We start from the raw sequence: 23,970 nt of genomic DNA on the forward strand, positions 1-23,970 counted from the left end.
TAAACAAATACTGAATTGTTTTTGTTTTTTAATAGACTTTGTTTTTTAGAGAGTTTTAGGTTCATTAGCAAAACTGAGTGGAAGGTACAGAGATTTCCTCTACGACCCCTGCCCCCACCCCTGCATAGCATCTCTGCTTATCAACATCCCCTCCAGAGTGGCAGCATTTGTTACAAACGTTGAGCCAATGCTGACACATCATAATCACCCAAAGTCCACAGTTTACACCCGGGTTCACTCTTGATGACGTACAACCTATGGGTTTCGACAAATGTATAGTGACATGTACCCACCATTAAAGTATCATACCAAGTAGTTTCAGAGCCCTAAAAATACTGATTTTTAAATCACCAAAGAAGGTATATTAATAGGGAGACTCAAGAGGGTTGGGCATTGGTATACTAGTCTCCCTTCTAGAAAGAAATACCTGATGTGGGGAATGTTATGAGCCAGAGAATCATGTGTCCTTTCAAAAAGCACTCTTTTAAAAGCACCTGTTAAAAAGTGGTGGACCTAGAGACTGTCATACAGAGTGAAGTAAGTCAGAAAGAGAAAAACAAACATGGTATATTAATGCATGTATGTGGAATCTAGAAAAATGGTATAGATGATCTTATTTGCAAAGCAGAAATAGAGACACAGACGTAGAGAATAAATGTATGGACACCAAGGGGGAAAGGAGGAGGGTGGGATGAATTGGGAGATTGGGATTGACATATATACACTACTGATACTATGTATAAAATAGATAATTAATGAGAACTGACTGTATAGCTCAGGGAAAACTCTACTCAATGCTCTGTGGTGACCTAAATGGGAAGGAAATCCAAAAAAGAGGGGAGACAGATATATATATATATATATATATATATATATATATATATATATATATATATATATATATATACTTTGCTGTACAGTACAAACTAGCACAACACTGTAAAGCAACTATACTCCAATAAAAATTAATTAAAAAAATAAAATAGATAAATAATAAGGACCTACTGTATAGCACAGGGAACTCTACTCAATACTCTTTAATGACCTATATGGAAAAAAAATCTAAGAAAGAGTGGATGTATGTATATGTATAACTGATTCACTTTGCTATACACCTGAAACTAACACAACACTGTAAATCAACTATACTCCAATAAAAATTATATAAAAAAATGAAAAAAAAATGGTTCTAATAAGCTTCAAGCCCCCACTGTGGTCTTGGTTTATGGAAGACCAGTAGTGACCACCTGAAGCCAGCACTCCCAGGCACCCACTTTTATGGTATGACTGTTGTGTCTTCCAAGGTGCTAGGAATCAACATTGACTTAGGGCACCCAGGTGGGTGTGACTTAATCTCTTTTTGAATCGGTTAATTGTGATAAAAAGTAGACTTTCATGAGTAGTGGACTTGCATTTAACACTTATAGAACAATGAACCATGAGTAAATGTAATACTGACACATTATTACTTTTTAATTGCTATATAGATTTAACTACAACCTTAACTAACAACAATTAATATCCCTGCTACTGTGCCCTCCAAGTACTAATATATCTTTGCCACAGAACTTTTACTCACAACTCAGGAAACTCATGTTAAAACTTGTTGCAATCTAGCATTTTTTTCTCCTCAGATCTTTGTAAGATGAAAGAGTGAAAAATGAAGTCCCTGGAGCCAACCTAACAAGCTCACCTGATTTAATCTTCAATGGCTAGTCTTAAAATCCTCCAAAAATGTGGTTACCTTTACAATTTTCTTCTTTTTTCCACAGTCTCTTAGTAATTTCCCACCCGCTGACCTCCTCATCCACTCCTTGGCTATAAATACCCACTATTTCTTGGATTCAGGATTGAGCTCAGGTCTATATTGGGGTCTCCTTGCCCCTGTTGCAATAATTCCTGAATAAAATCTGGTTTTGCCACTTTAACTGCTGTCCAGCTCTGGTTCCCTTTGACAGGCCCCAGTCTAAAAGTTTTCCTGAACAATAACAGAGGAAGACCAAAGCTCACAGGTACATCTGATGTCTGACTCTTGGTAGATCTCACCTATGCTTATTAACCCTCCCACCTGCCATGTACATCTCCCCTCTGCCCACCCACCGAATTAGGGAGGAATGCCTTCTATTTGGTGAGCAGTTTTGCAGTTACAGACTTCACATATCTGTATCCTCTGAATTTCACATTCCTTTGAAAAAGAAATGACTATTCTTGCTAGTATTTCCTTTTGTTGTTCAAGCATGTGGCAGAAGAAAAGAATTAAATTGGGCCTAAAAACAACGACTGAAGTATAAGGTGGCCATTGGTATGTATGGATTAAATCAAAAGACACTATCTTAGAATTCGTTTGTAATGGTTAGAATTGGAAAGTCACATAATGGGTAATAAGTTTTTTAGTCTCTGATTCTGTTACCAAATAAAATCTATATGGCTTGTAATGCTCCTCTAGTATGCTTTTTTTCCTTTGCAATGTATTCTTATGCGTATCATTATTATTTAATTTTTGGATGACTTGTATTGTCCATCCTTGAATTTTAGGAAATATTGGAAATATTAGGACCTTTAAGAACTTTAGGAAATACTGAAAGGTAGGTGCTTCAGAGCATTAGGGAAGAACACAGCTTACACCCTTTGTGCAATGTAAGCTCACAGCCACTTTGGGTTTCAAAAGACAGTTTTTGAAGTGGATACACTAGTCTGACAGCCAGAGTGCATTCACTGGAAGAAGAGACAGAAAAAAAAGACTTTTGGAATGCTAAACAAAAATTTGGCTTTGTAAATCAAACACAAGCCTGGTTTAGAGAAGTTACTGAGAGCCACAGAACCGGGAGGAACACAAGTTGACATCATGCCAGGAAGAGACCAGAACTCTCTCTGGACCAGGACAAAGAGTTCTAGAAAAGATTAGAGGAGAAAACCGGGAGGATATGGCTGCTAGTGTGAGGTGCTAGACCATACTTTCTGCCCCTTAGGTTTAGGGACCCCAAAAGAGGGGGATTTTCCCCTCTGCCCTCCAGGGAGTAGTCGGCAGGTGGCCATTCTCCAAGGACGGGGCATGACAGCATTAGAACTGGTGCCTTTGAGCAGGGGGGCCTGAGATAAAGCTCCCTCCTCTTGATCCATCCCTCCCCTCCCCTCCCCTCCCAACCTGGGTCCTCAGTAGTTCTTATGAGCCCTGGGGTCTCTCCTGCTGCCCACAGGAATGAAGAAGGTAGCTGGGAACTGAAAGCTGGGGTGTATTTCTGGGAGTGGGAGGGGAGGCAGACCTGTACATATATGTTAAGCACAACGTGGTTTTAAAAATCTTTACGAATACACACCATGATGTAAGTGTTAATAAGAGAGCATAGGTGGATGCCGATAAATAATGTGATGCCACATTATAAAGTCAGAGGTAATATTACCAATCAGAGGGGGCAAAGGTGCTGGAAAAAATAAGGGTCTTTCCAAAAACTGATATTAATATGAAAAATAGGGCTTCCCTGGTGGCGCAGCGGTTGAGAGTCTGCCTGCCAATGCAGGGGACACGGGTTCGAGCCCTGGTCTGGGAAGATCCCACATGCCGCGGAGCAGCTGGGCCCGTGAGCCACAACTGCTAAGCCTGCGCGTCTGGAGCCTGTGCTCCGCAACAAGAGAGGCCGCGATGGTGAGAGGCCTGCGCACCGCGATGAAGAGTGGCCCTTGCTTGCCACGGCTAAAGAAAGCCCTCGCACAGAAACAAAGACCCAACAAGCCAAAACTAAATAAATTAATTAATTTAAAAAAAAATATATATGAAAAATAAAATAAAATTAGATCCCTACTTCACGCCATACACAACAATAAGTTCAAGATCCATTAGAGAACAAATCTGAAGAATTAAATCTTAAATATTTTAATAAGAAAATAAAGGAGAATGATACTATGAACTTAGCTGAGGGGAGGATTTCTTAGACATAGGAAGAACAAAATATGAATACATTAAAATTTAAAAGCAAAAAAAAAAAACCCATTAAGAGACATGTCATAAGTTGGGAGAATATATTAGAATCAAGATAACATCAAGAATGTATAAATATCTCCTATTTTTATTAATAATGGCTTTCCTTTACTGAACACCAAGCCCATTTAAGTACTGTACGTGTTGTAATTTATTAAGAACATACAACTCTAACAAGGTAGATAATTGTATTAGTCTCATTTTAAAGATTATAACTACAGACAATCAAGATTAAATTTGTACAAGAGCGCACAATTAGAGGTGTGGGATCTACACCCAGGTGGTAGTCTCATCTAAAAAATACCTTCAGGTGCTGCTTCCAGCACCCTCACTCTTAATCCAATAGTAAAATGGGAAAGGGTGTGAACAGGCAATTCTCAGACAGCTACCAACTCTGAAGATGCTAAACTTCAGGGATAACTGAGGAAATGCAAATTGAAACAACAGACCCATCAAATGGGCAAAGATTTAAAAGGCTGACAATACCAAGAGTTGGCACATATGGGGTGAAACGGGAACTGTTGTTAACTGATAGTGAGAGTGTCAACTGGCACAACCATTTCAGACGACAAATGAAAGGGAGCTCTTAAATTTGAAGATGCACATCCCTCTGGTCCAACAATTTCAATGCCCCATATTTGTCCAAGGACACACATACAAGGACAGTCTTTACTTGCTAAATGTTCACAAAGAAGAGTGTGGAAACCATCAAAATATCTATCAATCAGAGAACAGATAAATACATTGCAGTCTATGCATGCCATGGAATACGACACAGCAGAAAAAAATGCATGAAGTATGTATACATACGTTTATGTGGATAAATCTCAACAAGGTTGAGTCAAAAATGCAAGGTTTAGGTGGATCTGTATATCCATATCTATATCTATGGTTTAGGTAGATCTATACATTCATATCTATATCTATGTAGTATGATGTTGTTATGGTTAATTTTATGTGTCAACATGATACTCAGATATTTGGCTAAACATTATCCCAGATGTTTCTGTGCAGGTATTTTTTTAGATGAGACTAACTTTCAATTCAGCAGACTTTGAGCAAAGCAGATTGCTCTCCATAATCTGGGTGGGCCTCATCAAATCAGATGAAGGTCTGAAAAGAAAAAGATTGACTTTCTGGGAAGGAGAGGGAATTCTGCCAGCAGACTGCCTTTGAACTCAAATCACAACTCTTCCCTGGGTCTCCAGCCTGATGACCTACCCTGCAGATTTTGGATTTGCCCACACTTCACAATTACATGAGCCAATTCCTGAAATAAATCTCTCTTTATCTATACATCCTGTTGGCTCTGTTTCTTTGGAGAAGCCTGACTCATAGAGATGATGATATAAATGTCACAAATGCACAAAGCAGTTTATGGACACACATAAGTGAATGACATTCCTAGGGCTGTACGGTGATGTCCTGCTTATTTCTCAGTGTAATAAAGAGTGGGCCATACACAACCTTTATGGCACTGCAGAGGATGGTTTAAAAGTCCCATTAACATGCAAGAAGTGCTGGGGGACAGACAATTCCGAGAGTTGCATTTCAAGTGAGTTTCATTTTTCAGGAAAGTGAATATGCCTCATTTTCCAGCATGAGACTAAGATGACTTGATTTTCCTCAATTATAATTTAAATCACTGGACCAGTTCTAAAAACTGTACTGAAGTGTTATATCAGAATAAAAACTTCACATCAATCAATTGACACAGTCAGTGCAAATTGCCCATTTTCCTGGTCTGTCGTTTGTATTTTTATTTTTATTCTGTAACAGAAAATAATTTATCTGCCAATATGTATTATACTTTACAATGTGTTTTTTCATTATGAATTAGAGAAAAATATGCTGTGCTGGTTTCTGGACCATGTCAGACATCACTCAGGTATGACACAAATAATTCAATGCATTCTGAGTTATTATGTTACTGTAGGCAAGATTCATGGCTGCAGGGCATTTCTCTTTTTGCATGAGACATTACGCCAATATTTTGAGGTGATGTGGCATGGGAACCACCTGCTGTATATTTAAAGCCCTATGAGATCAGAATTCCAAAAGAAACACAAATACTAAGTGACACTGATATATTAAAAATCATCTACAGTCATGTTCTTGTTTTTGTATAGAAACAGCTCATAAAATGTTTTCTAGTGTGCCTTCAAGAAATTTCTTTAAAGATGACTCAGGAAAAAGAATTGCTAATTAATTTTAACACCATGTCAATTATGCAAATAAAATTCTAATTAAAATCCTTGTGATGTAAATCAGTCCTTCTTTGTGTGTTGCACGTGTGTATGTGTGTTAATTATTACACAGGCTGCCAGCCATCAGATACTTACTAAGTTTACATGAACCTATAGAATGGGCTTGGCTGTATACAGCTCTTTTGACATATCTAGTTCTGCCTGCCATAAGCATTGGGCAAATTAATGGTGATAGCCTAATATTTAAGGTACCATGGAGGTAGGCTAATTGATGCTCATTAGGGAAATGAAATATCCTGGAAGGCAGGAAGGGACTGAGGGGTAAGAACTAGCTTTTTTAAAAAGAGTCAGAAACAGTGGATAGGGCAATTTGGACATTATCATATTTCAGGTTGATTATACGCGATTGTACAATGAAAAATATATAAATCTACAGCAACTTCTATGCTGTAAGATATAAGGGTTCCTTGGGGGGTGTTCGGGACATTGTAACTTCAGACGCTGCTAAATGTGGAAACCCCAGCAAAGCAAGTATGTCCATTTCGGTCCCTACTACTTGCCTGGCCCTGTGCTAGGTTCTGGGAACACCACGAAATAAGACACAGACGGGGCTTTAAAGCAGGATGCTTGCCTGGCAGGGACAGAAGCAGTAAGCCAGAAAGCGTAGTACAGAGTGTGTTGGGCTATAAGGGGCACCTCATCCAGGCTGAGAATCAAGGAGAGCTTCCTGGAAGAGATGGCATTTGAGCACAGTTCTAAATGTCACGGTTGTTGACAAAGAGGGGGCAGGAAGGCATTTCACATAGAGAAGCAGCGTTGCCTAAAGGCTCCTAAATGAGAGACAGCGGGTTCACTGAGGGGATTGATATCGATCGTCTGTGGGTGTAGCTTAGCGCTGCAGTAGAGGGGTGTTAATAAAAGAGAAGGCTGCAACGAGAAACAGGAATAAGATCATGACTGAGCTTGTTGCCCACCAAACAGAGGATTTTACGTTGAAAATTCTCCTCTTCTATTTATAAATGAATTTGCAAGGCAGCAATGGCTCTTGGGTGGTAGAGAAGTAACACCTGGTTTCAGGCTCCCAAGTTGCCACCCTCATCGTGTAGGAAGAGAATAGATGGGAAAAGGGCCTGACACCTCCAAAGAGCAAACACTTATTTCAATGATCAGGTAGCGAAGTGGATGGCAAAGCACTTATTTTTACAACCACAACAGCAATCAGCTTAAGACATCATCTTGTCATGGGTCCCAGGAGACACGGAGGGCTAATTAGGATAACGAAAACCTCCTTGCTTCTCCACTACGTGTGTGCAATTAGTCAAACCATCTATGCCTAAAAAAGTGAATTCTGGGAAACCACACATGGCACATATTTGCTTATAAATCTGACAAGTCTATAATTAGGATTTTGCCACTTCTAAATTCCACTGAGGTTCAAAGAAAATGTTGAAACCTAATCAAAGCAGAGGCAGACACGAAGGCACTAAATCTTCTCTACGTTTATGGAAACACCTGGGTTCGAATCCTCATTTCCTAATAGACCAGCCTGATAGACGTGTGCTCTGGAAAAGCTCATCTCAGTATGGGCCTCTTCTCCATGAGGGACCAGAGTTCTTGGTGATTTATCCTTCCCGTTCTCAGCGTCTGCAATTCCCAGGCTGCCTTTACTACTGGATTCCTAAGTGATGAGAAGCCAGGGATGTAAATGAACCTTTATGTTCAGCCTTCTTCCAAGAGACATAAATAATTCAAGTCAGATAGAAAGAATGTTTCTTTTGTGTAGAAAACAAATAATTTTTGCTTGTAAATACAGTTTTTTAATACTACAAAAATGTGGACACTCCAGGGAGTATCAGATAAATTAGTCCAACTGAAGAAGAACAAGCCAGAAAGTTTGCAAACTAAAATCCATGGTAGGGTCAGTATGGCCATCCTGGAAGGAGCAGGCTGTGTTAGGACTCAGGATGCTGGACTCCACTCCCCTTTTGTTATTTCACTAGATGAAAAGCGCCCGAATCCAAATCGTGTGACAGACATGAGAGCCATACCGGGCAGAGCAGAAGCTTCTTGGTGTCTCATGGCCCACCTCTAATTTCAGCCACTGCTGCCGGGGACGTTTCTCTGTGAGTTCAGATGACACAGGAGTATCTGCCATAGTCTTGTACTTTCTGACTGGGGCCATCACCAAAACCCCCGGCAGCCCACTTGGCTCCAAGTAAGCACAGCCCAGAAGCGCAGGGAAGTTAATGACCCCAGGCAACCCACAACCAATGAAAGCTGGTGGATAAACAGCCCACCTCCCTGGACCACTAGGGGAAGCATTCGTCTGCTTCCTAGAATTCAACCCCTCACTCAGCGCCAAAGGCAGTGACTTTGATGGTCAATGCTTAGGTTATTTTCCCTCCTTCCCTGACTCACTCTCCCGCTTGCGTCCAAGTCTTTGTCTCAGGTGTGGCTCTTAGGGGTCCCAACTTTGGCCAGCGCTAGAGAATAGAGATCACCAAACTGGTTTGAATCGCCAGGTTGCCTGGTGAAAGCAGGGTGGTCAGAGAGGAGAAGGAGGACAAGTCCGGCTGAGGTACCAGCAGGAGGGGAGCCTGCGGGTGGGGAGGGGAGCCGCGGGCCTGTGCGGTAATGAGATGCCGAGATGCTGGCCTGAAGGTGGTCAGGAGTCACCTGGCCTGAGCATCCGTCCAGAATTCTAAGAATCCTGCTGTTTCCCAAGTAGCTGAGCCGTCAGCTGACCTCACTTCCGCTGGGACACAGTGCCCAGACCACTACTGGTTTCGCCACTTTTTTCCTGCAACCTTTGCTAAGAAATACATTTTGCTTGGCAGCCAGAGCTTATGTACATGTACACAAGTACATATGCATATTTATATTTATTATTCACTGGGTATATAAATGAACAAAAAGGTCATGAAACTTTATGCCTACTATACATGATGAAATCTGACCTCTTCCATTCTGTCATATTCTCTCTTTCTCTCTGACTCTTGTTTTACAAAATTGATTTCAAAACCCTTACCTATCAGTTGCAACCTGCAGCTTAAGAATCATTCGTCTAGACCAGTCTTCCTAGGAGCTTGAAGATACCATCCGTGCTCTTTGTGCCTTGCTTTTATTACTTGGTAAAAGTAAGAAACAATGAAGAGGAGATGATCCGATGATAGAAGTCCTTTCTGTCTTTCAAAGAATTTTACGTGTCGATGTCAGATTCATAATAAAGTATCAGATTATATAGTCCATATTCCATTAATTTTAGTAGTTAACAGAAGACACAGTTTAAATGGAAAAACTATGAGTTTTTTCCAGAAAATACATTTGCTAAGATGTTGTATATCCTTTCAGCAGTATCATACTTTTAGATTCAGAATTAGGATATAAAGTCATAAAATAGTTGCAAAGATATAGCTTTAATTTAATTTCTTTACCTCTGATATATTCTAGGCTTTTAAAAAAAAATCATCAGTTCTGCTTCTTACACCATTCTTCTTGCTCTGTTGCCCTAAAAGTGACCATGTGCCTTTAGAGTTAACGGTCCCCTCCGTCTAGCTAGAGACAGCCTGCCAGTCTCAGCCCGAATGCTCCCCTTGCCCGGAAGCCTCCCTGGCCTGACCTCCTCCTTGGCCGTGTCCCCACGTCACTGCACACCTCTAGTCTCATCAGATCCTGGGGTTGTCATCTGTTTACGTGGCCCTGAGTGCCTGAAGAACGGAACCTGTGTTATTTTTAGCATCCCGAGCACCTCACACAGTACCTGCCACAACGCAGGGGACCATCAGACATCCACGACAGGAATAAAATATATCCTGTCTTTTACATTTTCACTCAGATGCTCCTAGGTGCCCATATCCTGACCTCGGGCTCTGATGCCATTTCTCAAAGGGAGAGCAACTACCTAGTAGCACAATGAAAACATTCTACACATTCTAATGCATATGGCATCTGGCATCTTCTTTATCTAACTGGATTCGGTCAAAAGAACACCAGTTGAGTGCTGGGAAAGTTATTCATAGCCCACTCACAAGAGAGCAACCCCTCGCTCTCCAAAGAGTGCACGATGAGGACAGACTCATTCTCCTGCAGATCAGGTTCTGAGGTGCGCTTCTGTATTAATCAGAATCCTTTGGTTGCAAGTGCCAACAGCACAAGAGGAAAAAAACAACACGCAAGCAAACAACAACAGTGGCTCCCCAGGCCAGGGGACTTTATCATCGGGCTTCAGTAACCTCCAAGAGAGCAGGCTCCAGAGGAGCCTCAGGGCCCCTCTCCCCCAGGTCCCCATCGCTGCTTCTCTCCAAAGGCTGCCCCTCATCTCTTCTAAGGACTCCCCTGCTTCCGGCTCCTCACTCTTCACCACCAGAGATAAATGCACATCAGCCTACCTGGTCCCAAGTCCAGAATTTCCAGGGAACGGCTGCCATGGCTCCGCCTGGGTGAGGTGCTGAATCGTGGCGCATCACCGTCAGCAGGGGGGAGGCCCTGATTGGTCGCCACTGGAACAAGTCGCCATCCTCCCGCAGCCTCAGAAAACGGCTGCTCCCCTGGCAACCACGTGGATGGAGCACAGAGATACACCTTTTCCAGAAGAGAGGGAGCTATTATTCTGGACACAGAAACTGATGAGTGTCTACTGCACACTCCTGGAGTGTATCTCCATTTTCATGGAGATTACATGGTTTTACATGTTATCCATGTTATCCATGGTTTTACAATATTCATTTGTAGCACTTGCCCCTACTCGTGAGCAAAGATCCACTCTCTTACTGCCTAAGTCTCTTGAAGTAATTCAAATTTCCATCTCATCCCTTAAACCAGATTTTAAGCTATATGAGAACAAAAGTAGCTTTTTAATTTTGTTTAGAACTGCCTGTGAGGTACCTAACAGGATGCTCTGGCCCAAGAAGAGCTCCATTAACCACACGTGACTATGTCTTTCTTCTCAGCACTTTGGATTTGCTGCTCACGTAGTCAATGATAGTGCATTCCACACCCACCTTCAGTTTCCACAATAAAGATGATGACTTGTCTTGGACCATTTCTACTTCTACCATGTCTTTATTCCTTCAAATAATCACTTTTATTTTGAGTTACATTTTATCCATACATACATGACCTCATATGAATAAACACCCCTAATTTCATGATGTCAGATGAACAGATGATCCTGAATGCAACCAGAACTGACCTTCAGAGAGGGCTTTTTAAAAACTATAAAAGGATCATATAAAAGGATATGTTCCATTGAGAACATCTGTTTTACCCAACATTGGTCTTTCTACGTAATCTCTGACATCATCCCTCATGCTCAGACCCCTCTTCCACATGAAAAGAGATAAATGAAAATCTGAGTCTTTTTAAAAGACTCTTATGGGTTTAACAAAAAGTAACCTCAGTTGTTACTTTAACTTAATAAAGTAAAGCAGGATACGCTGGGCCCCAAATATGGGACGTGTGATGGCAGCTGGTTTTGTGCGGTTTAATGGTGCTGTCGATTGGAGCAGAGTCCCAGGGAATTAACATTTCGCCTACCTTAGGGTCCTGACAGACGAAGTTAAGCTACTGGAGAGAGAGAAGTTGGATACTTAGCAGAGAAGCTAAGACAGAGGCAGCAAGTATGAGCCATCTTCAGGGAACGACGTGTTTAATGGCTGGTTTCAGGTTCTTCTCTGACATCACGGGGTCATTGCTTCTGACCCGGGTTCCCTCTGAGTGGGATTCCTCCACCCGGTGTGTGGTGTTAACTGAAGGCAAATGGCTTCTTCCCACAAATCTGTTTCCCCTCTGGACTTCCCTTTCTCAATTCTTCTTCAGCAATACCAGGTTTTCCCATTATCCTAGGCTAGAAATTCTGGAGTAAATTTCAATTGCCCTCTCCCTGTTTACGTTCAGTCTCCAAATACCATCATGATTTCCTCCATGGGTTTCTCGTATTCATTGGTCCCTGTTTTATCCCTTTCCTGTGGGTGAATCTGATCATCTCCTGAGTTCCCCGTGCCAGTGCCCACCACTTCCAATCCATTACACAATTACTTCCAGATCAGTCTTCCGAAAATACAGCCTTGCGCATGCCAATTACCTGCGCAAAGCCCTCAATGCTTTCCCATGGCCTTTAGGGAAACAATTAAAGAAAAAAAATCTGGTCCTCTACTACCTGGCTCCAACCTACTTCTCCAGATGAATCTCTTGAATTCCCTTGTGGCTACCGTCAAACTAGTCTATTCATTTTTCTCCAAACATGTCTCTAGTTTTACAACTTGTTAGTTCCCCCAACCCCCCCAAATACCTGATAACTTGCAACAAAAATTATTTGAATGCCTGGTACAGAATAAGCAGTTGATGAGTGTCTGTGGAATGAATGAAAGCATCTGTACGTAATACACAGACAAAACTTTTATTTTCTGATGATTGGCAAAATTTTACCTTAATCCCATGTTTCTTCTTCAGGATTTCATTACAATTTTTACTTGATATACCAACCAGATATATAAAATGTTCCTAAATTACAAAAAAATGCACACCCTTGACCCATCCACTTCCCCCTCCTCCCCCCCAACTCTGCTCCTCCTTTTGAGTTTCCATCGGTCGTTATGGCAGTTATGTATCTATCCAGTAGTTGTCAAAACTAGAACCTCAGAATCGTCCTCAGTTCCAACCTCTCCTACTCACCATTTAAGAGTTACCTGCGTTGCAATATAACAGCAAAACAACAACTGCAAAACCTTACATTTATTGAGGGTTTACTAAATGTTATGGGTTCAGCTGTATCCCCCCCAATTCATCTGTTGAAGTCCTAACTCCCAGTACTTCAGAATGCATCTTTATTAGGCACAATTAGTTAATCTGAGGTCATCCTGCAGTAAGGTGGATGGAGTCCACCTAATGCAGTATGATTGGCTAGAGTCCTCGTAACAAGGGGCCATCCGGGCACACACGTGCACACATGGAGAACGCCACGTGCAGTTTGGAGTTTCCTGAAGCTACTAGAGGATCCTCCCTTAGCGCCTTCAGAAGGATCGTGACTTTGCCAACACCTTGATCTCAGACTTCCAGCTTCCAGAACTGGGAGACAGTCAACTTCTATCATGGAAGCCCCTCAGTTTGTGGCACTTTGCTATGGCAGCCCTAGTAAACTAATACGCTGAGTTCCAGCCAATGTGCTGGGAGGCTTTTCAGACTGACAGTTATTTAATGCTCATAGTAGCCAGGGGGTCACCTACAGTTAGGGGTTCACACCACCATTACCCCATTTTACAGCTAGAAACAAATGCTTAGAAAAATTAAGTACTGAGGCCGTCTCCCGGATATAAATAGCAGAGCAAACCAAAGCATCTGTGATTCCAAAACTCAAGCTCATATCCACTCTACTCTTGGCCCCTGGAGGACCTCTTCTGACACCTTCCCAGGCTGGGACAAGGTCACACAGGTGGCACTCACACAGCTTCAGTTCTCTACACTATAGAGTTTCCACTTAAGATATTCCTTCAGGTAGGTGCTGCATGGAAATAGAAACTTGAATAAAATAATTCATTTTATTTTAGACAAGCCCACGTTCACTGAAAGGTCCCAAAGGCAACTTTATCTTTATCTAATTTATCAGATGTATTATTTAAACTGAAATGAATCATAAACAAACCAAACATGATGGCTGTACATTTTTTACTGTTTCTTTTATGAGGCAAACACGCTATTGCTAAAAGAAATTAAAATGGTAGCATCACGCTGTGCACAAATAAGGAAAATTAAATTCTGAACACATTTCAAAATTTATATTTGGTCTTAATATGCAGTGTGTGAATGAATGAAAAAGCAACCAACAACCCAAACATTTGCTCGCTATTTCAAAGAGAGGAATGATGTAAACTACTAAATATAGAACATAACTGCCTTTTCTTTACGCATTAAACACTACTCAAAGAAATGTGTAGTTTGTTTTTTGTTTGTTTGTTTTAAATATCCCAGGGGAGAGTTGTGAGTTTTTCTGTAAAACTCTCTTTGAGGGAAAGCAGTCCTCACACCAGTACAGACCGGGGCTAATCTAGAGGGGCAGTTCTCAAAATCCGGTCCAGGAACCCCATTCTGGGACTCTATAAGACTACTGTCAGATTGCCACTAAGATTTTATTTGTACTTTCAACTTTGTTGACATTTCCACTGAAGCTGCAGAAGCAACGGTGGGTAAAATTGCTGGTACCTTCCTTTGCAGCATTCAAGCCAGTGACATCAAACTGTTCTTGTAGCTGTTATATTCTTTGTTGTCACATACTCACAGTGAAAAAAAAAAGCCAGTTCCAATTAAGACTGTCCTTGACATAGCAGTAAAAATTGATTAATTTTATTAAATCTTGACCCTTGATTGCACTTCTGTTTAATATTCTGGGTGATAAAGTGGAAAATACAGATAAAGCTCTTCTGCTTTAAAATGGTTTTCTCCTGGAGAAACATATTTGTGTGTTGAGTTGTGAAATGAATTGGCTGCTCTTTGCGTGGGACACTAATTTTACGTGAAAGAAAGACTGACAGACAGGCTACGGTTACTCAGACTTGGGTTTGTGCAGGCATTTTCTTATGGACCACAATGACAAGGAGCTTCCCTCTTCAAGGAAAGTTACTGACAGTCTTCAAAGGTTCATGAAAACATTAGAATGTGGGAAAACCTGGACCAGCCACCTTGAATTTAAACATTTCCCAGTACTTAAAGACATTCTCATGAGATTGTTGGTAATGCTAACGAATACAACTTGAAAAAATATATCATTTACTAAAATGTATCAACATGTAGAATATCTTCATAATCAGCAACATATGCCAACATCATTAAGGGCAAGAGATCCATTCAACACATTCATGATCCATTCAAGATAGAGCAATGGATTTTAAGTAACACAGTCCAAAAAGTTCATTGCTATATTTGAAAATTCCTTATTTCTACTAAATTAAGGGACTACAACTTATAGAGTTTGGTGTAGTATCAAAGAAGATCCACAATTATCTAAAAAGCCACGAAAATAATCCTTCCTTTTCCAATTACATATCTATGTGAGGCCAGATTTTCCTCCCATATTTCAAACAAAATATATCACAACAGACTAAACAAAGAAGCAGGCATGAGAACATAGCTGCCTTCTATTAAGCCAGACAGTAGAATATATAAAATAGATAATAAGGACCTACTGTAGAGCACAGGGAACTCTACTCAACACTCTGCAATAACCTATATGGGAAAAGAAGCTGAAAAAGAATAGGTACAGGTATATGTATAACTGAATCACTTTGCTGTAAACCTGAAACTAACACAACATTGTAAATCAACTACACTCCAATATAAAATTTTAAAAGTCAATAGACTGAATTTTGGGGGGTCGTAATACTACCCCAATTTGGCTTCTTCCTCTTTGGTCAGGGAGGTCCCTTCATAACCCCTAGAAAACTTCACAGGGAATGATTTGAAACTCAAGGATGGAATGCTTCTGAAAGACTCACATAAAATGGGAACATATTGTATATGTATAACTGATTCACTTTGTTATAAAGCAGAAGCTAACACACCATTGTAAGGCAATTATACTTCAATAAAGATGTTTAAAAAAAAAAAAAAAGACTCACATAAACTGTAAAACCCTGGAAAACTAGTCACTGCTTCATTAAATTATTATAAGAATACCAGCAAAAAAGAAAAAAAAAAAAGGCCAGAAAGTAGAGAGATTTTCAAACATAAAAAAGAGGGAAGACCTTCAAGATGGCAGAGGAGTAAGATGTGGAGATCACCTTCCTCCCCACAAATACATCAAAAATACATCTACATGTGGAACAACTCGTACAGAACACCTACTGAATGCTAGCAGAAGACCTCAAACTGCCCAAAAGGCAAGAAACTCCCCACATACCTGGCCATGTGGCTGACAGGGTCTTGGTACTCTGGCCAGATGTCAGGCCTGAGCCTCTCAGGTGGGAGAGCCAAGTTCAGGACATTGGACCACCAGAGACCTCCCAGCCCCACGTAATATCAACAGATGAGAGTTCTCCCAGAGATCTCCGTCTCAACGCTAAGACCCAGCTCCACTCAACAACCAGCAAGCTACAGTGCTGGACATCCCATGCCAAACAACTAGCAAGACAAGAACACAACCCCACCCATTAGCAGAGAGGCTGCCTAAAATCATACTAAGTTCACAGACATCCCAAAACACACCACCGGACGTGGTACTGCCCACCAGAAAGACAAGATCCAGCCTCATCCACCAGAACACAGGCACCAGTCCCCTCCACAGGAAGCCTACACAACCCACTGAACCAACCTTACCCACTGGGGGCAGACACCAAAAACAACAGGAACTACGAACCTGCAGCCTGCAAAAAGGAGACCCCAAACACAGTAAGTTAAGAAAAATGAGAAGACAGAGAAATACGCAGCAGATGAAGGAGCAAGGTAAAAACCCACCAGATCAAACAAAGGAAGAGGAAATAGGCAGTCTACCTGAAAAAGAATTCAGAGTAATGATAGTAAAGATGATCCAAAATCTTGAAAATAGAATGGAGAAAATACAAGAAATGTTTAACGAGGACCTAGAAGAACTAAAGAGCAAACAAAAAATGATGAACACCATAATAAATGAAACTGAAAATTCTCTAAAAGGAATCAATAGCAGAATAACTGAGGCAGAAGAACGGATAAGTGACCTGGAAGATAAAATAGTGGAAATAACTGCCACAGAGCAGAATAAAGAAAAAAGAATGAAAAGAATTGAGGACAGTCTCAGAGACCTCTGGGACAATATTAAACACACCAACACTCAAATTATAGGGGTCCCAGAAGAATAAGGTAAAAAGAAAGGGACTGAGAAAATATTTGAAGAGATTATAGTTGAAAACTTCCCTAATATGGGAAAGGAAATAGTCAATCAAGTCCAGGAAGTGCAGAGAGTCCCATACAGGATAAATCCAAGGAGTAACACGCCAAGACACATATTAATCAAACTATCAAAAATTAAATACAAAGAAAAAATATTAAAAGCAGCAAGGGAAAAACAACAAATAACATACAAGGGACTCCCCATAAGGTTAACAGCTGATCTTTCAGCAGAAACTCTGTAAACCAGAAGGGAGTGGCGGGACATATTTAAAGTGATGAAAGGGAAAAACCTACAACCAAGATTACTCTACCCAGCAAGGATCTCATTCAGATTCAATGGAGAAATTAAAACCCTTACAGATAAGCAAAAGCTAAGAGAATTAAGCATCCCCAAACCAGCTTTACAACAAATGTTAAAGGAACTTCTCTAGGCAGAAAACACAAGAGAAGGAAAAGACCTACAAAAATAAACCCAAAACAATTAAGAAAATGGTAATAGGAACATACATATCGATAATTACCTTCAATGTAAATGGATTAAATGCTCCAACCAAAAGACATAGACTGGCTGAATGGATACATAAACGAGACCCGTATATATGCTGTCTACAAGAGACCCTCTTCAGACCTAGGGACACATACAGACTGAAAGTGAGGGGATGGAATAAGATATTCCATGCAAATGGAAATCAAATGAAAGCTGGAGTAGCAATTCTCATATCAGACAAAATAGACTTTAAAATAAAGACTATTACAAGAGACAAAGAAGGACACTACATGATGATCAAGGGATCCATCTAAGAAGAAAATATAACAATTGTAAATATGTATGCACCCAACATAGGAGCACCTCAATACATAAGACAAATGCTAATAGCCATAAAAGGGGAAATTGACAGCAACACAGTAATAGTAGGGAACTTTAATACTCACTTTTATGAATGGACAGATCATCCAAAATGAAAATAAATAAGGAAACACAAGCTTTAAATGATAAATTAAACAAGATGGACTTAATTGATATTTATAGGACATTCTATCCAAAAACAACAGAATACACTTTCTTCTCAAGTGCTCATGGAACATTCTCCAGGACAGACCATATCTTGGATCACAAATCAAGCCTTGGTAAATTTAAGAAAACTGAAATAGTATCAAGTATCTTTTCCGACCACAACACTATGAGACTAGATATCAATTACAGGAAAAATACTGTAAAAAACACAAGCACATGGAGGCTAAACAACATGTTACTGAATAACCAAGAGATCACTGAAGAAATCAAAGAGGAAATCAAAAGATACATACAAACAAATGACAATGAAAACACGACGACCCAAAACCTATGGGATGCAGCAAAAGCAGTTCATAGGTGAATTCTATCAAATATTTAGAGAACAGCTAACACCTATCCTTCTCAAACTCTTCCAAAATATAGCAGAGGGAGAAACATTCCCAAACTCATCTACAAGGCCAACATCACCCTGATACCAAAACCAGACAAAGATGTCACAAAAAAAGAAAACTACAGGCCAATAGCACTGATGAACATAGATGCAAAAATCCTCAACAAAATACTAGCAAACAGAATCCAGCAGCACATTAAAAGGATCATACAACATGATCAAGTGGGATTTATCTCAGGAATGCAAGGATTCTTCAATATACACAAATCAATCAATGTGATACACCATATTAACAAATTGAAGGATAAAAACCTTACGATAATCTCAATAGATGCAGAAAAAGCTTTTGACAAAATTCAACACCTATTTATGATAAAAACCCTCCAGAAAGTAGGCATAGAGGGAACTTACCTCAACATAATAAAGGCCATATATGACAAACCACAGCCAACATCATTCTTAATGGTGAAAAACTGAATCCATTTCCACTAAGATCAGGAACAAGACAAGGTTGCCCACTCTCACCACTATTTTTCAACATAGTTTTGGAAGGTTTAACCACAGCAATCAGAGAAGAAAAAGAAATAAAAGGGATCCAAATCAGAAAAGAAGTAAAACTGTCACTGTTTGTAGATGACATGATACTATACATAGAGAATCCTAAAGATGCTAGCAGAAAACTACTAGAGCTAATCAGTGAATTTGGTAAAGTGTCAGGATACAAAAGTAATGCACAGAAATCTCCTGCATTCCTATACACTAATGATGAAAAACCTGAAAGAAAAATTAAGGAAACGCTCCCATTTACCATTGCAACAAAAAGAATAAAATACCTAGGAATAAACCTACCTAAGGAGACAAAAGACCTGTATGCAGAAAGCTATAAGACACTGATGAAAGATATCAAAGATGACAGAAACAGATGGAGAGATATAGCATGTTCTTGGATTGGAAGAATCAACATTGTGAAAATGACTATACTACCCAAAGCAATCTGCAGATTCAATGCAATCCCTATCAAACTACCAGTGGCATTTTTCACAGAACTCGAAAAAAAAATTGAACAATCTGTATGGAAACAAAAAAGACCCCAAATAGCCAAAGCAATCTTGAGAAAGAAAAATGGAGCTGGAGGAATCAGGCTCCCTGACTTCAGACTATACTACAAAGCTACAGTAATCAAGACAGTTTGGTACTGGCACAAAAACAGAAATACAGATCGATGGAACAGGATAGAAAGCCCAGAGATAAACCCATGCACATATGGTCACCTTATCTTTGATAAAGGAGGCAAGAATATACAATGGAGAAAAGACAGCCTCTTCAATAAGTGGTGCTGGGAAAACTGGACAGCTACATGTAAAAGAATGAAACTAGAACACTTCCTAACATCATACACAAAAATAAACTCAAAATGGATTAAAGACCTGAATGTAAGACCAAACCCTATCAAACTCTTAGAGGAAAACATAGGCAGAACACTCTATGACATAAATCACAGCAAGATCCTTTTTGACCTACCTCCTAGAGAAATGGAAATAAAAACAAAAATAAACAAATGGGACCTAATGAAACTTAAAAGCTTTTGCACAGCAAAGGAAACCTTAAATAAGACGAAAAGACAACCCTCAGAATGGGAGAATATATTTGCAAATGAAGCAAGAGACAAAGGATTAACCTCCAAAACATACAAGCAGCTTGTGCAGCTCAATATCAAAAAAACAAACAACTCAATCCAAAAATGGGCAGAAGACCTAAATAGACATTTCTCCAGAGAAGATATACAGATTGCCAACAAACACATGAAAGGATGCTCAACATCACTAATCATTAGAGAAATGCAAATCAAAACTACAATGAGATATCACTTCACACCAGTCAGAATGGCCATCATCAAAAAATCTACAAACAGTAAATGCTGGAGAGGGTGTGGAGTAAAGGGAACCCTCTTGCACTGTTGGTGGGAACGTAAATTGATACAGCCACTATGGAGAACAGTATGGAGGTTCCTTAAAAAACTAAAAATAGAACTACCATACAACCCAGCAATCCCACTACTGGCCATGTACCCTGAGAAAACCATAATTCAAAAAGAGTCATGTACCACAATGTTCATTGCAGCTCTATTTACAATAGCCAGGACATGGAAGCAACCTAAGTGTCCACTGACAGATGAATGGATAAAGAAGATATGGCACATATATACGATGGAATATTACTCAGCCATAAAAAGAAACGAAATTGAGTTATTTGTAGTGAGGTGGATGGACCTAGAGTCTTTCATACAGAGTGAAGTTAAGTCAGAAAGAGAAAAACAAATACCATATGCTAACACATATATATGGAATCTAAAAAAAAAAATGCTCCTGAAGAACCTAGGGGAAGGACAGGAATAAAGATGCAGATGTAGAGAATGGACTTGAGGACACGGGGATGTGGAAGGGTAAGCTGGGACGAAGTGAGAGAGCGGCATTGACAAATAAACACTACCAAATGTAAACAGATGGCTAGTGGGAAGCAGCCGCATAGCACAGGGAGATCAGCTCGGTGCTTTGTGACCACCTAGAGGGGTGGAATAGGGAGGGTGGGAGGGAGGCTCAAGAGGGAGGGGATATGGGGATATATGTATATTTATAGCTGATTCACTTTGTTATACAGCAGAAACTAACACAACGATGTAAAGCAAGTATTCTCTAATCAAGATGTTAAAAAATAAATAAATAGGTAAATAAATAAAAATTAAAAAGAATGTCATATTTGGAAAAATGTAGTAATTTTAAAACAAAGATATCGATATATAATGGGTTTATTATAACTTTAAAATGAATTCTTAATGAACATGTTGAACTCCATATTTAAACATTTCCATGTTTCGTATCTGATACAGTAAATGTTAATAGACATAATTCACATAGACAAAAGCTCTTTGAGTTTTTCTATATGTTTTAAGCCTGTAGAAGAGGGTTTGAGAACCACTGTCCCAAAGGATTTGGGTGGGAGGAGTGGGGACGATGAAAAAACAGGCTAAAGTATGCATGAGTCTGGATTTTATTCCAAGATGCAATAATGTATTTCACCTCCCATCATCAAACAAATTTCCAAGCATCACATTTTTAGTTACTTTCAGCTCAAAATGCACCGTGAAAATTGAGACAAAATGAAAACACCATCCCTCCTAATGTTCAAATCCCAATTAGCATCTTATACCCCGGACAAGTTGGCTGACAAAGGACTTTGGTGCTGAGCACAGCCTTACAAAGTTGCCTTTCTTTCCATCTGCCCAAGGAAGTTGCATTTCTAAGTGAGTAACTTTTACATAAGGCACTAAGCCACTGAAACTGCGTCCCGTCATCAAAGCTTCATGCCTTACCAAAAGCACGACAATTTTAAAATTATAACAAAATCCTTAGGAAATAAATGGTTGTCTCTTGTTTCCTAACTAGATGCTAAAGCTTGGAAAGAGCAGACAAATCCCAATAGAGCAGCGTCCCATAAAACACCTGACAGTCCTCCAGACTGTCAGAAGGGTAAAATTCCTTTTCTCCTGAACTCTTTATACTTCACTTTGAAAATGTCTGAATAATTGGATTATCTCTCATTTTGTTATGTCTGTCATCAAGCTAGTTCTATTAATTCTATGATCTTGTTTCTGGTGATTTTATCTATAAACGTTCCTTATGGGAATTTTTTTTTAAATATTTATTTATTTGGCTGCATTGGGTCTTAGTTGCAGCACACGGCATCTTCGTTGCGGCGCGCGGGCTTCTCTCTAGTTGTGGCGCGCGGGCTTCTCTCTAGTTGTGGCACGCGGGCTCAGTAGTTGTGGCGTGCGGGTTTAGTTGCCCCGCAGCATGTGGGATCTTACTTCCCTGACCAGGGATCAAACCCACGTTCCCTGCATTGGAAGGCGGGTTCTTAAGCACTGGACCACCAGGGAAGTCTCCCTCTTAGGGGAAATTTTTAAATTGCTTCTGCCAGGCCGGTTTGCACAGTCGGTATAAAAATATGTTTCAGGGCACAGGCTATAATGATGAAGCCAAACTCCACCATATACATCTGAGTGATGCTGAACAAATTACCCATGTGTCTATGGCTCAGCTTGCTCAGCTACGATATGGGGTTAGTAATAGTACTTCAGAGAGTTTGGTGAGAATTAAAATGAGTTCTATTTGGTGAACACTTCAGAACAGTGTCTGATGTGTGGTGGCCACTTATTATAATACAGCTGATAAATCTGTTTACTTGGGTCATCTTTCTATTACCAGCATGCAGAAGCTCTTGTGGTACAAATGGATAAATGCTCCCTCTGGATATGAGTTAAGGGTCTCTTTAGTGGATTATGTTATTAGAGAATAAAATGATATATTGCATCTCCATCAGGTCTAAGTCAACTCTTTAGGTTGTCTTTCTCTTTGCTTCTTTTCTCATCTTTAGTATCTGTTTTGTTTACCTACCAGTTCGTAGGGTTTTGATTGACTGTTCTGCACTGTTTTGTCTAAATTTAGATGTTCAACTTGTGAAGGTTTAACTACCACTTGTGTATTTATCATACACAAGCACACGCCAAGCTCTTTTCATACCTTTTATCTCAACAAGCTGAGACCTCAACACAGTCACTTCCATTTCACAGTTGAAGAAAGTGAGGCTCAGCACAGGAAGGGTCCCGCCCAAGGTCACAAAACTCAAAGTAGCCGAGGTGAGACGGACTCGAGCTTTTTGGCTCCCAATTCCACACTCGCCAAGGACACACATTTGTTGGGATGATACTCCGGAAGAGCTACAGTCTTTCCTGTTGTCACATCTCACGGTCCCTATGCAGGTGTTTCTACTCTACATGCTCATCATCTCGAGAGAAACTTCTTGAGAAGCTATCACAGCCTACCAGCAGGGTCTGTGGGTTCTCCAGGGTAGAAACACCTGTAAGGGCCATATTGTTGTGTGGCCCTGAGATGGGTTTGATCCCTCACTGAGGGCACTTCCAGACTAAGGCCACTGAGGAAGACAACTGCAAAGCCTTGACCGTCAGAATGACAGGGGGCCTTGGCCAGCCATGAAAAGACCTTGGCATTTGCAGATAGCTTGGGTCCTTAAGTAGTCATGGGGCTGGTGAGGGAGATTCAGCAAGGGTAGGTGTCTCATTACTCTGATGCATCATGTAAAAACAGTGGCCTTTATGTTTTGCGGATTGATGGGAATAAAACATACATGTGAAAACATTACACATGATGCTTTCAAAAGAAATAATCAGCTTTCCTGGTTGCTGTCATTCAGTTGTTCACTTCTAAGTTTGATCATCTTAAATGCTATGGAGTCTGTGGTCTCTGGGGGAGCACAGGCCCCCGTTCAGGAGGGATCTCAATTCCCTGTGCCCATGGCATCATAAATCCCGTGGATAACACTCAGATTCCTTGCATGGGGAAAACAGACAAGATTCCCTGCTCTTGTGAGAAGAGAGTAGGATGGTGGTCCTGGGGAAGGGAATGTGGGTGGGAACTCCACCAAAAGGCAGGGTAGGTGTAGGAAGCAC

General features: G+C 40.3%; 1 protein-coding gene across 4 annotated transcripts in view; it reads right to left on the bottom strand.

The window, feature by feature from the left end:
• The window catches only part of CTNND2 (catenin delta 2), a 930,783-nt gene that overhangs the window by 310,230 nt on the left and 596,583 nt on the right, over positions 1-23,970 (bottom strand). The window lies entirely within an intron of this gene.

The sequence above is a fragment of the Balaenoptera musculus genome, chromosome 3 (genome assembly GCF_009873245.2).
Source record: "Balaenoptera musculus isolate JJ_BM4_2016_0621 chromosome 3, mBalMus1.pri.v3, whole genome shotgun sequence".
NCBI classification, from domain to species: domain Eukaryota; kingdom Metazoa; phylum Chordata; class Mammalia; order Artiodactyla; family Balaenopteridae; genus Balaenoptera; species Balaenoptera musculus.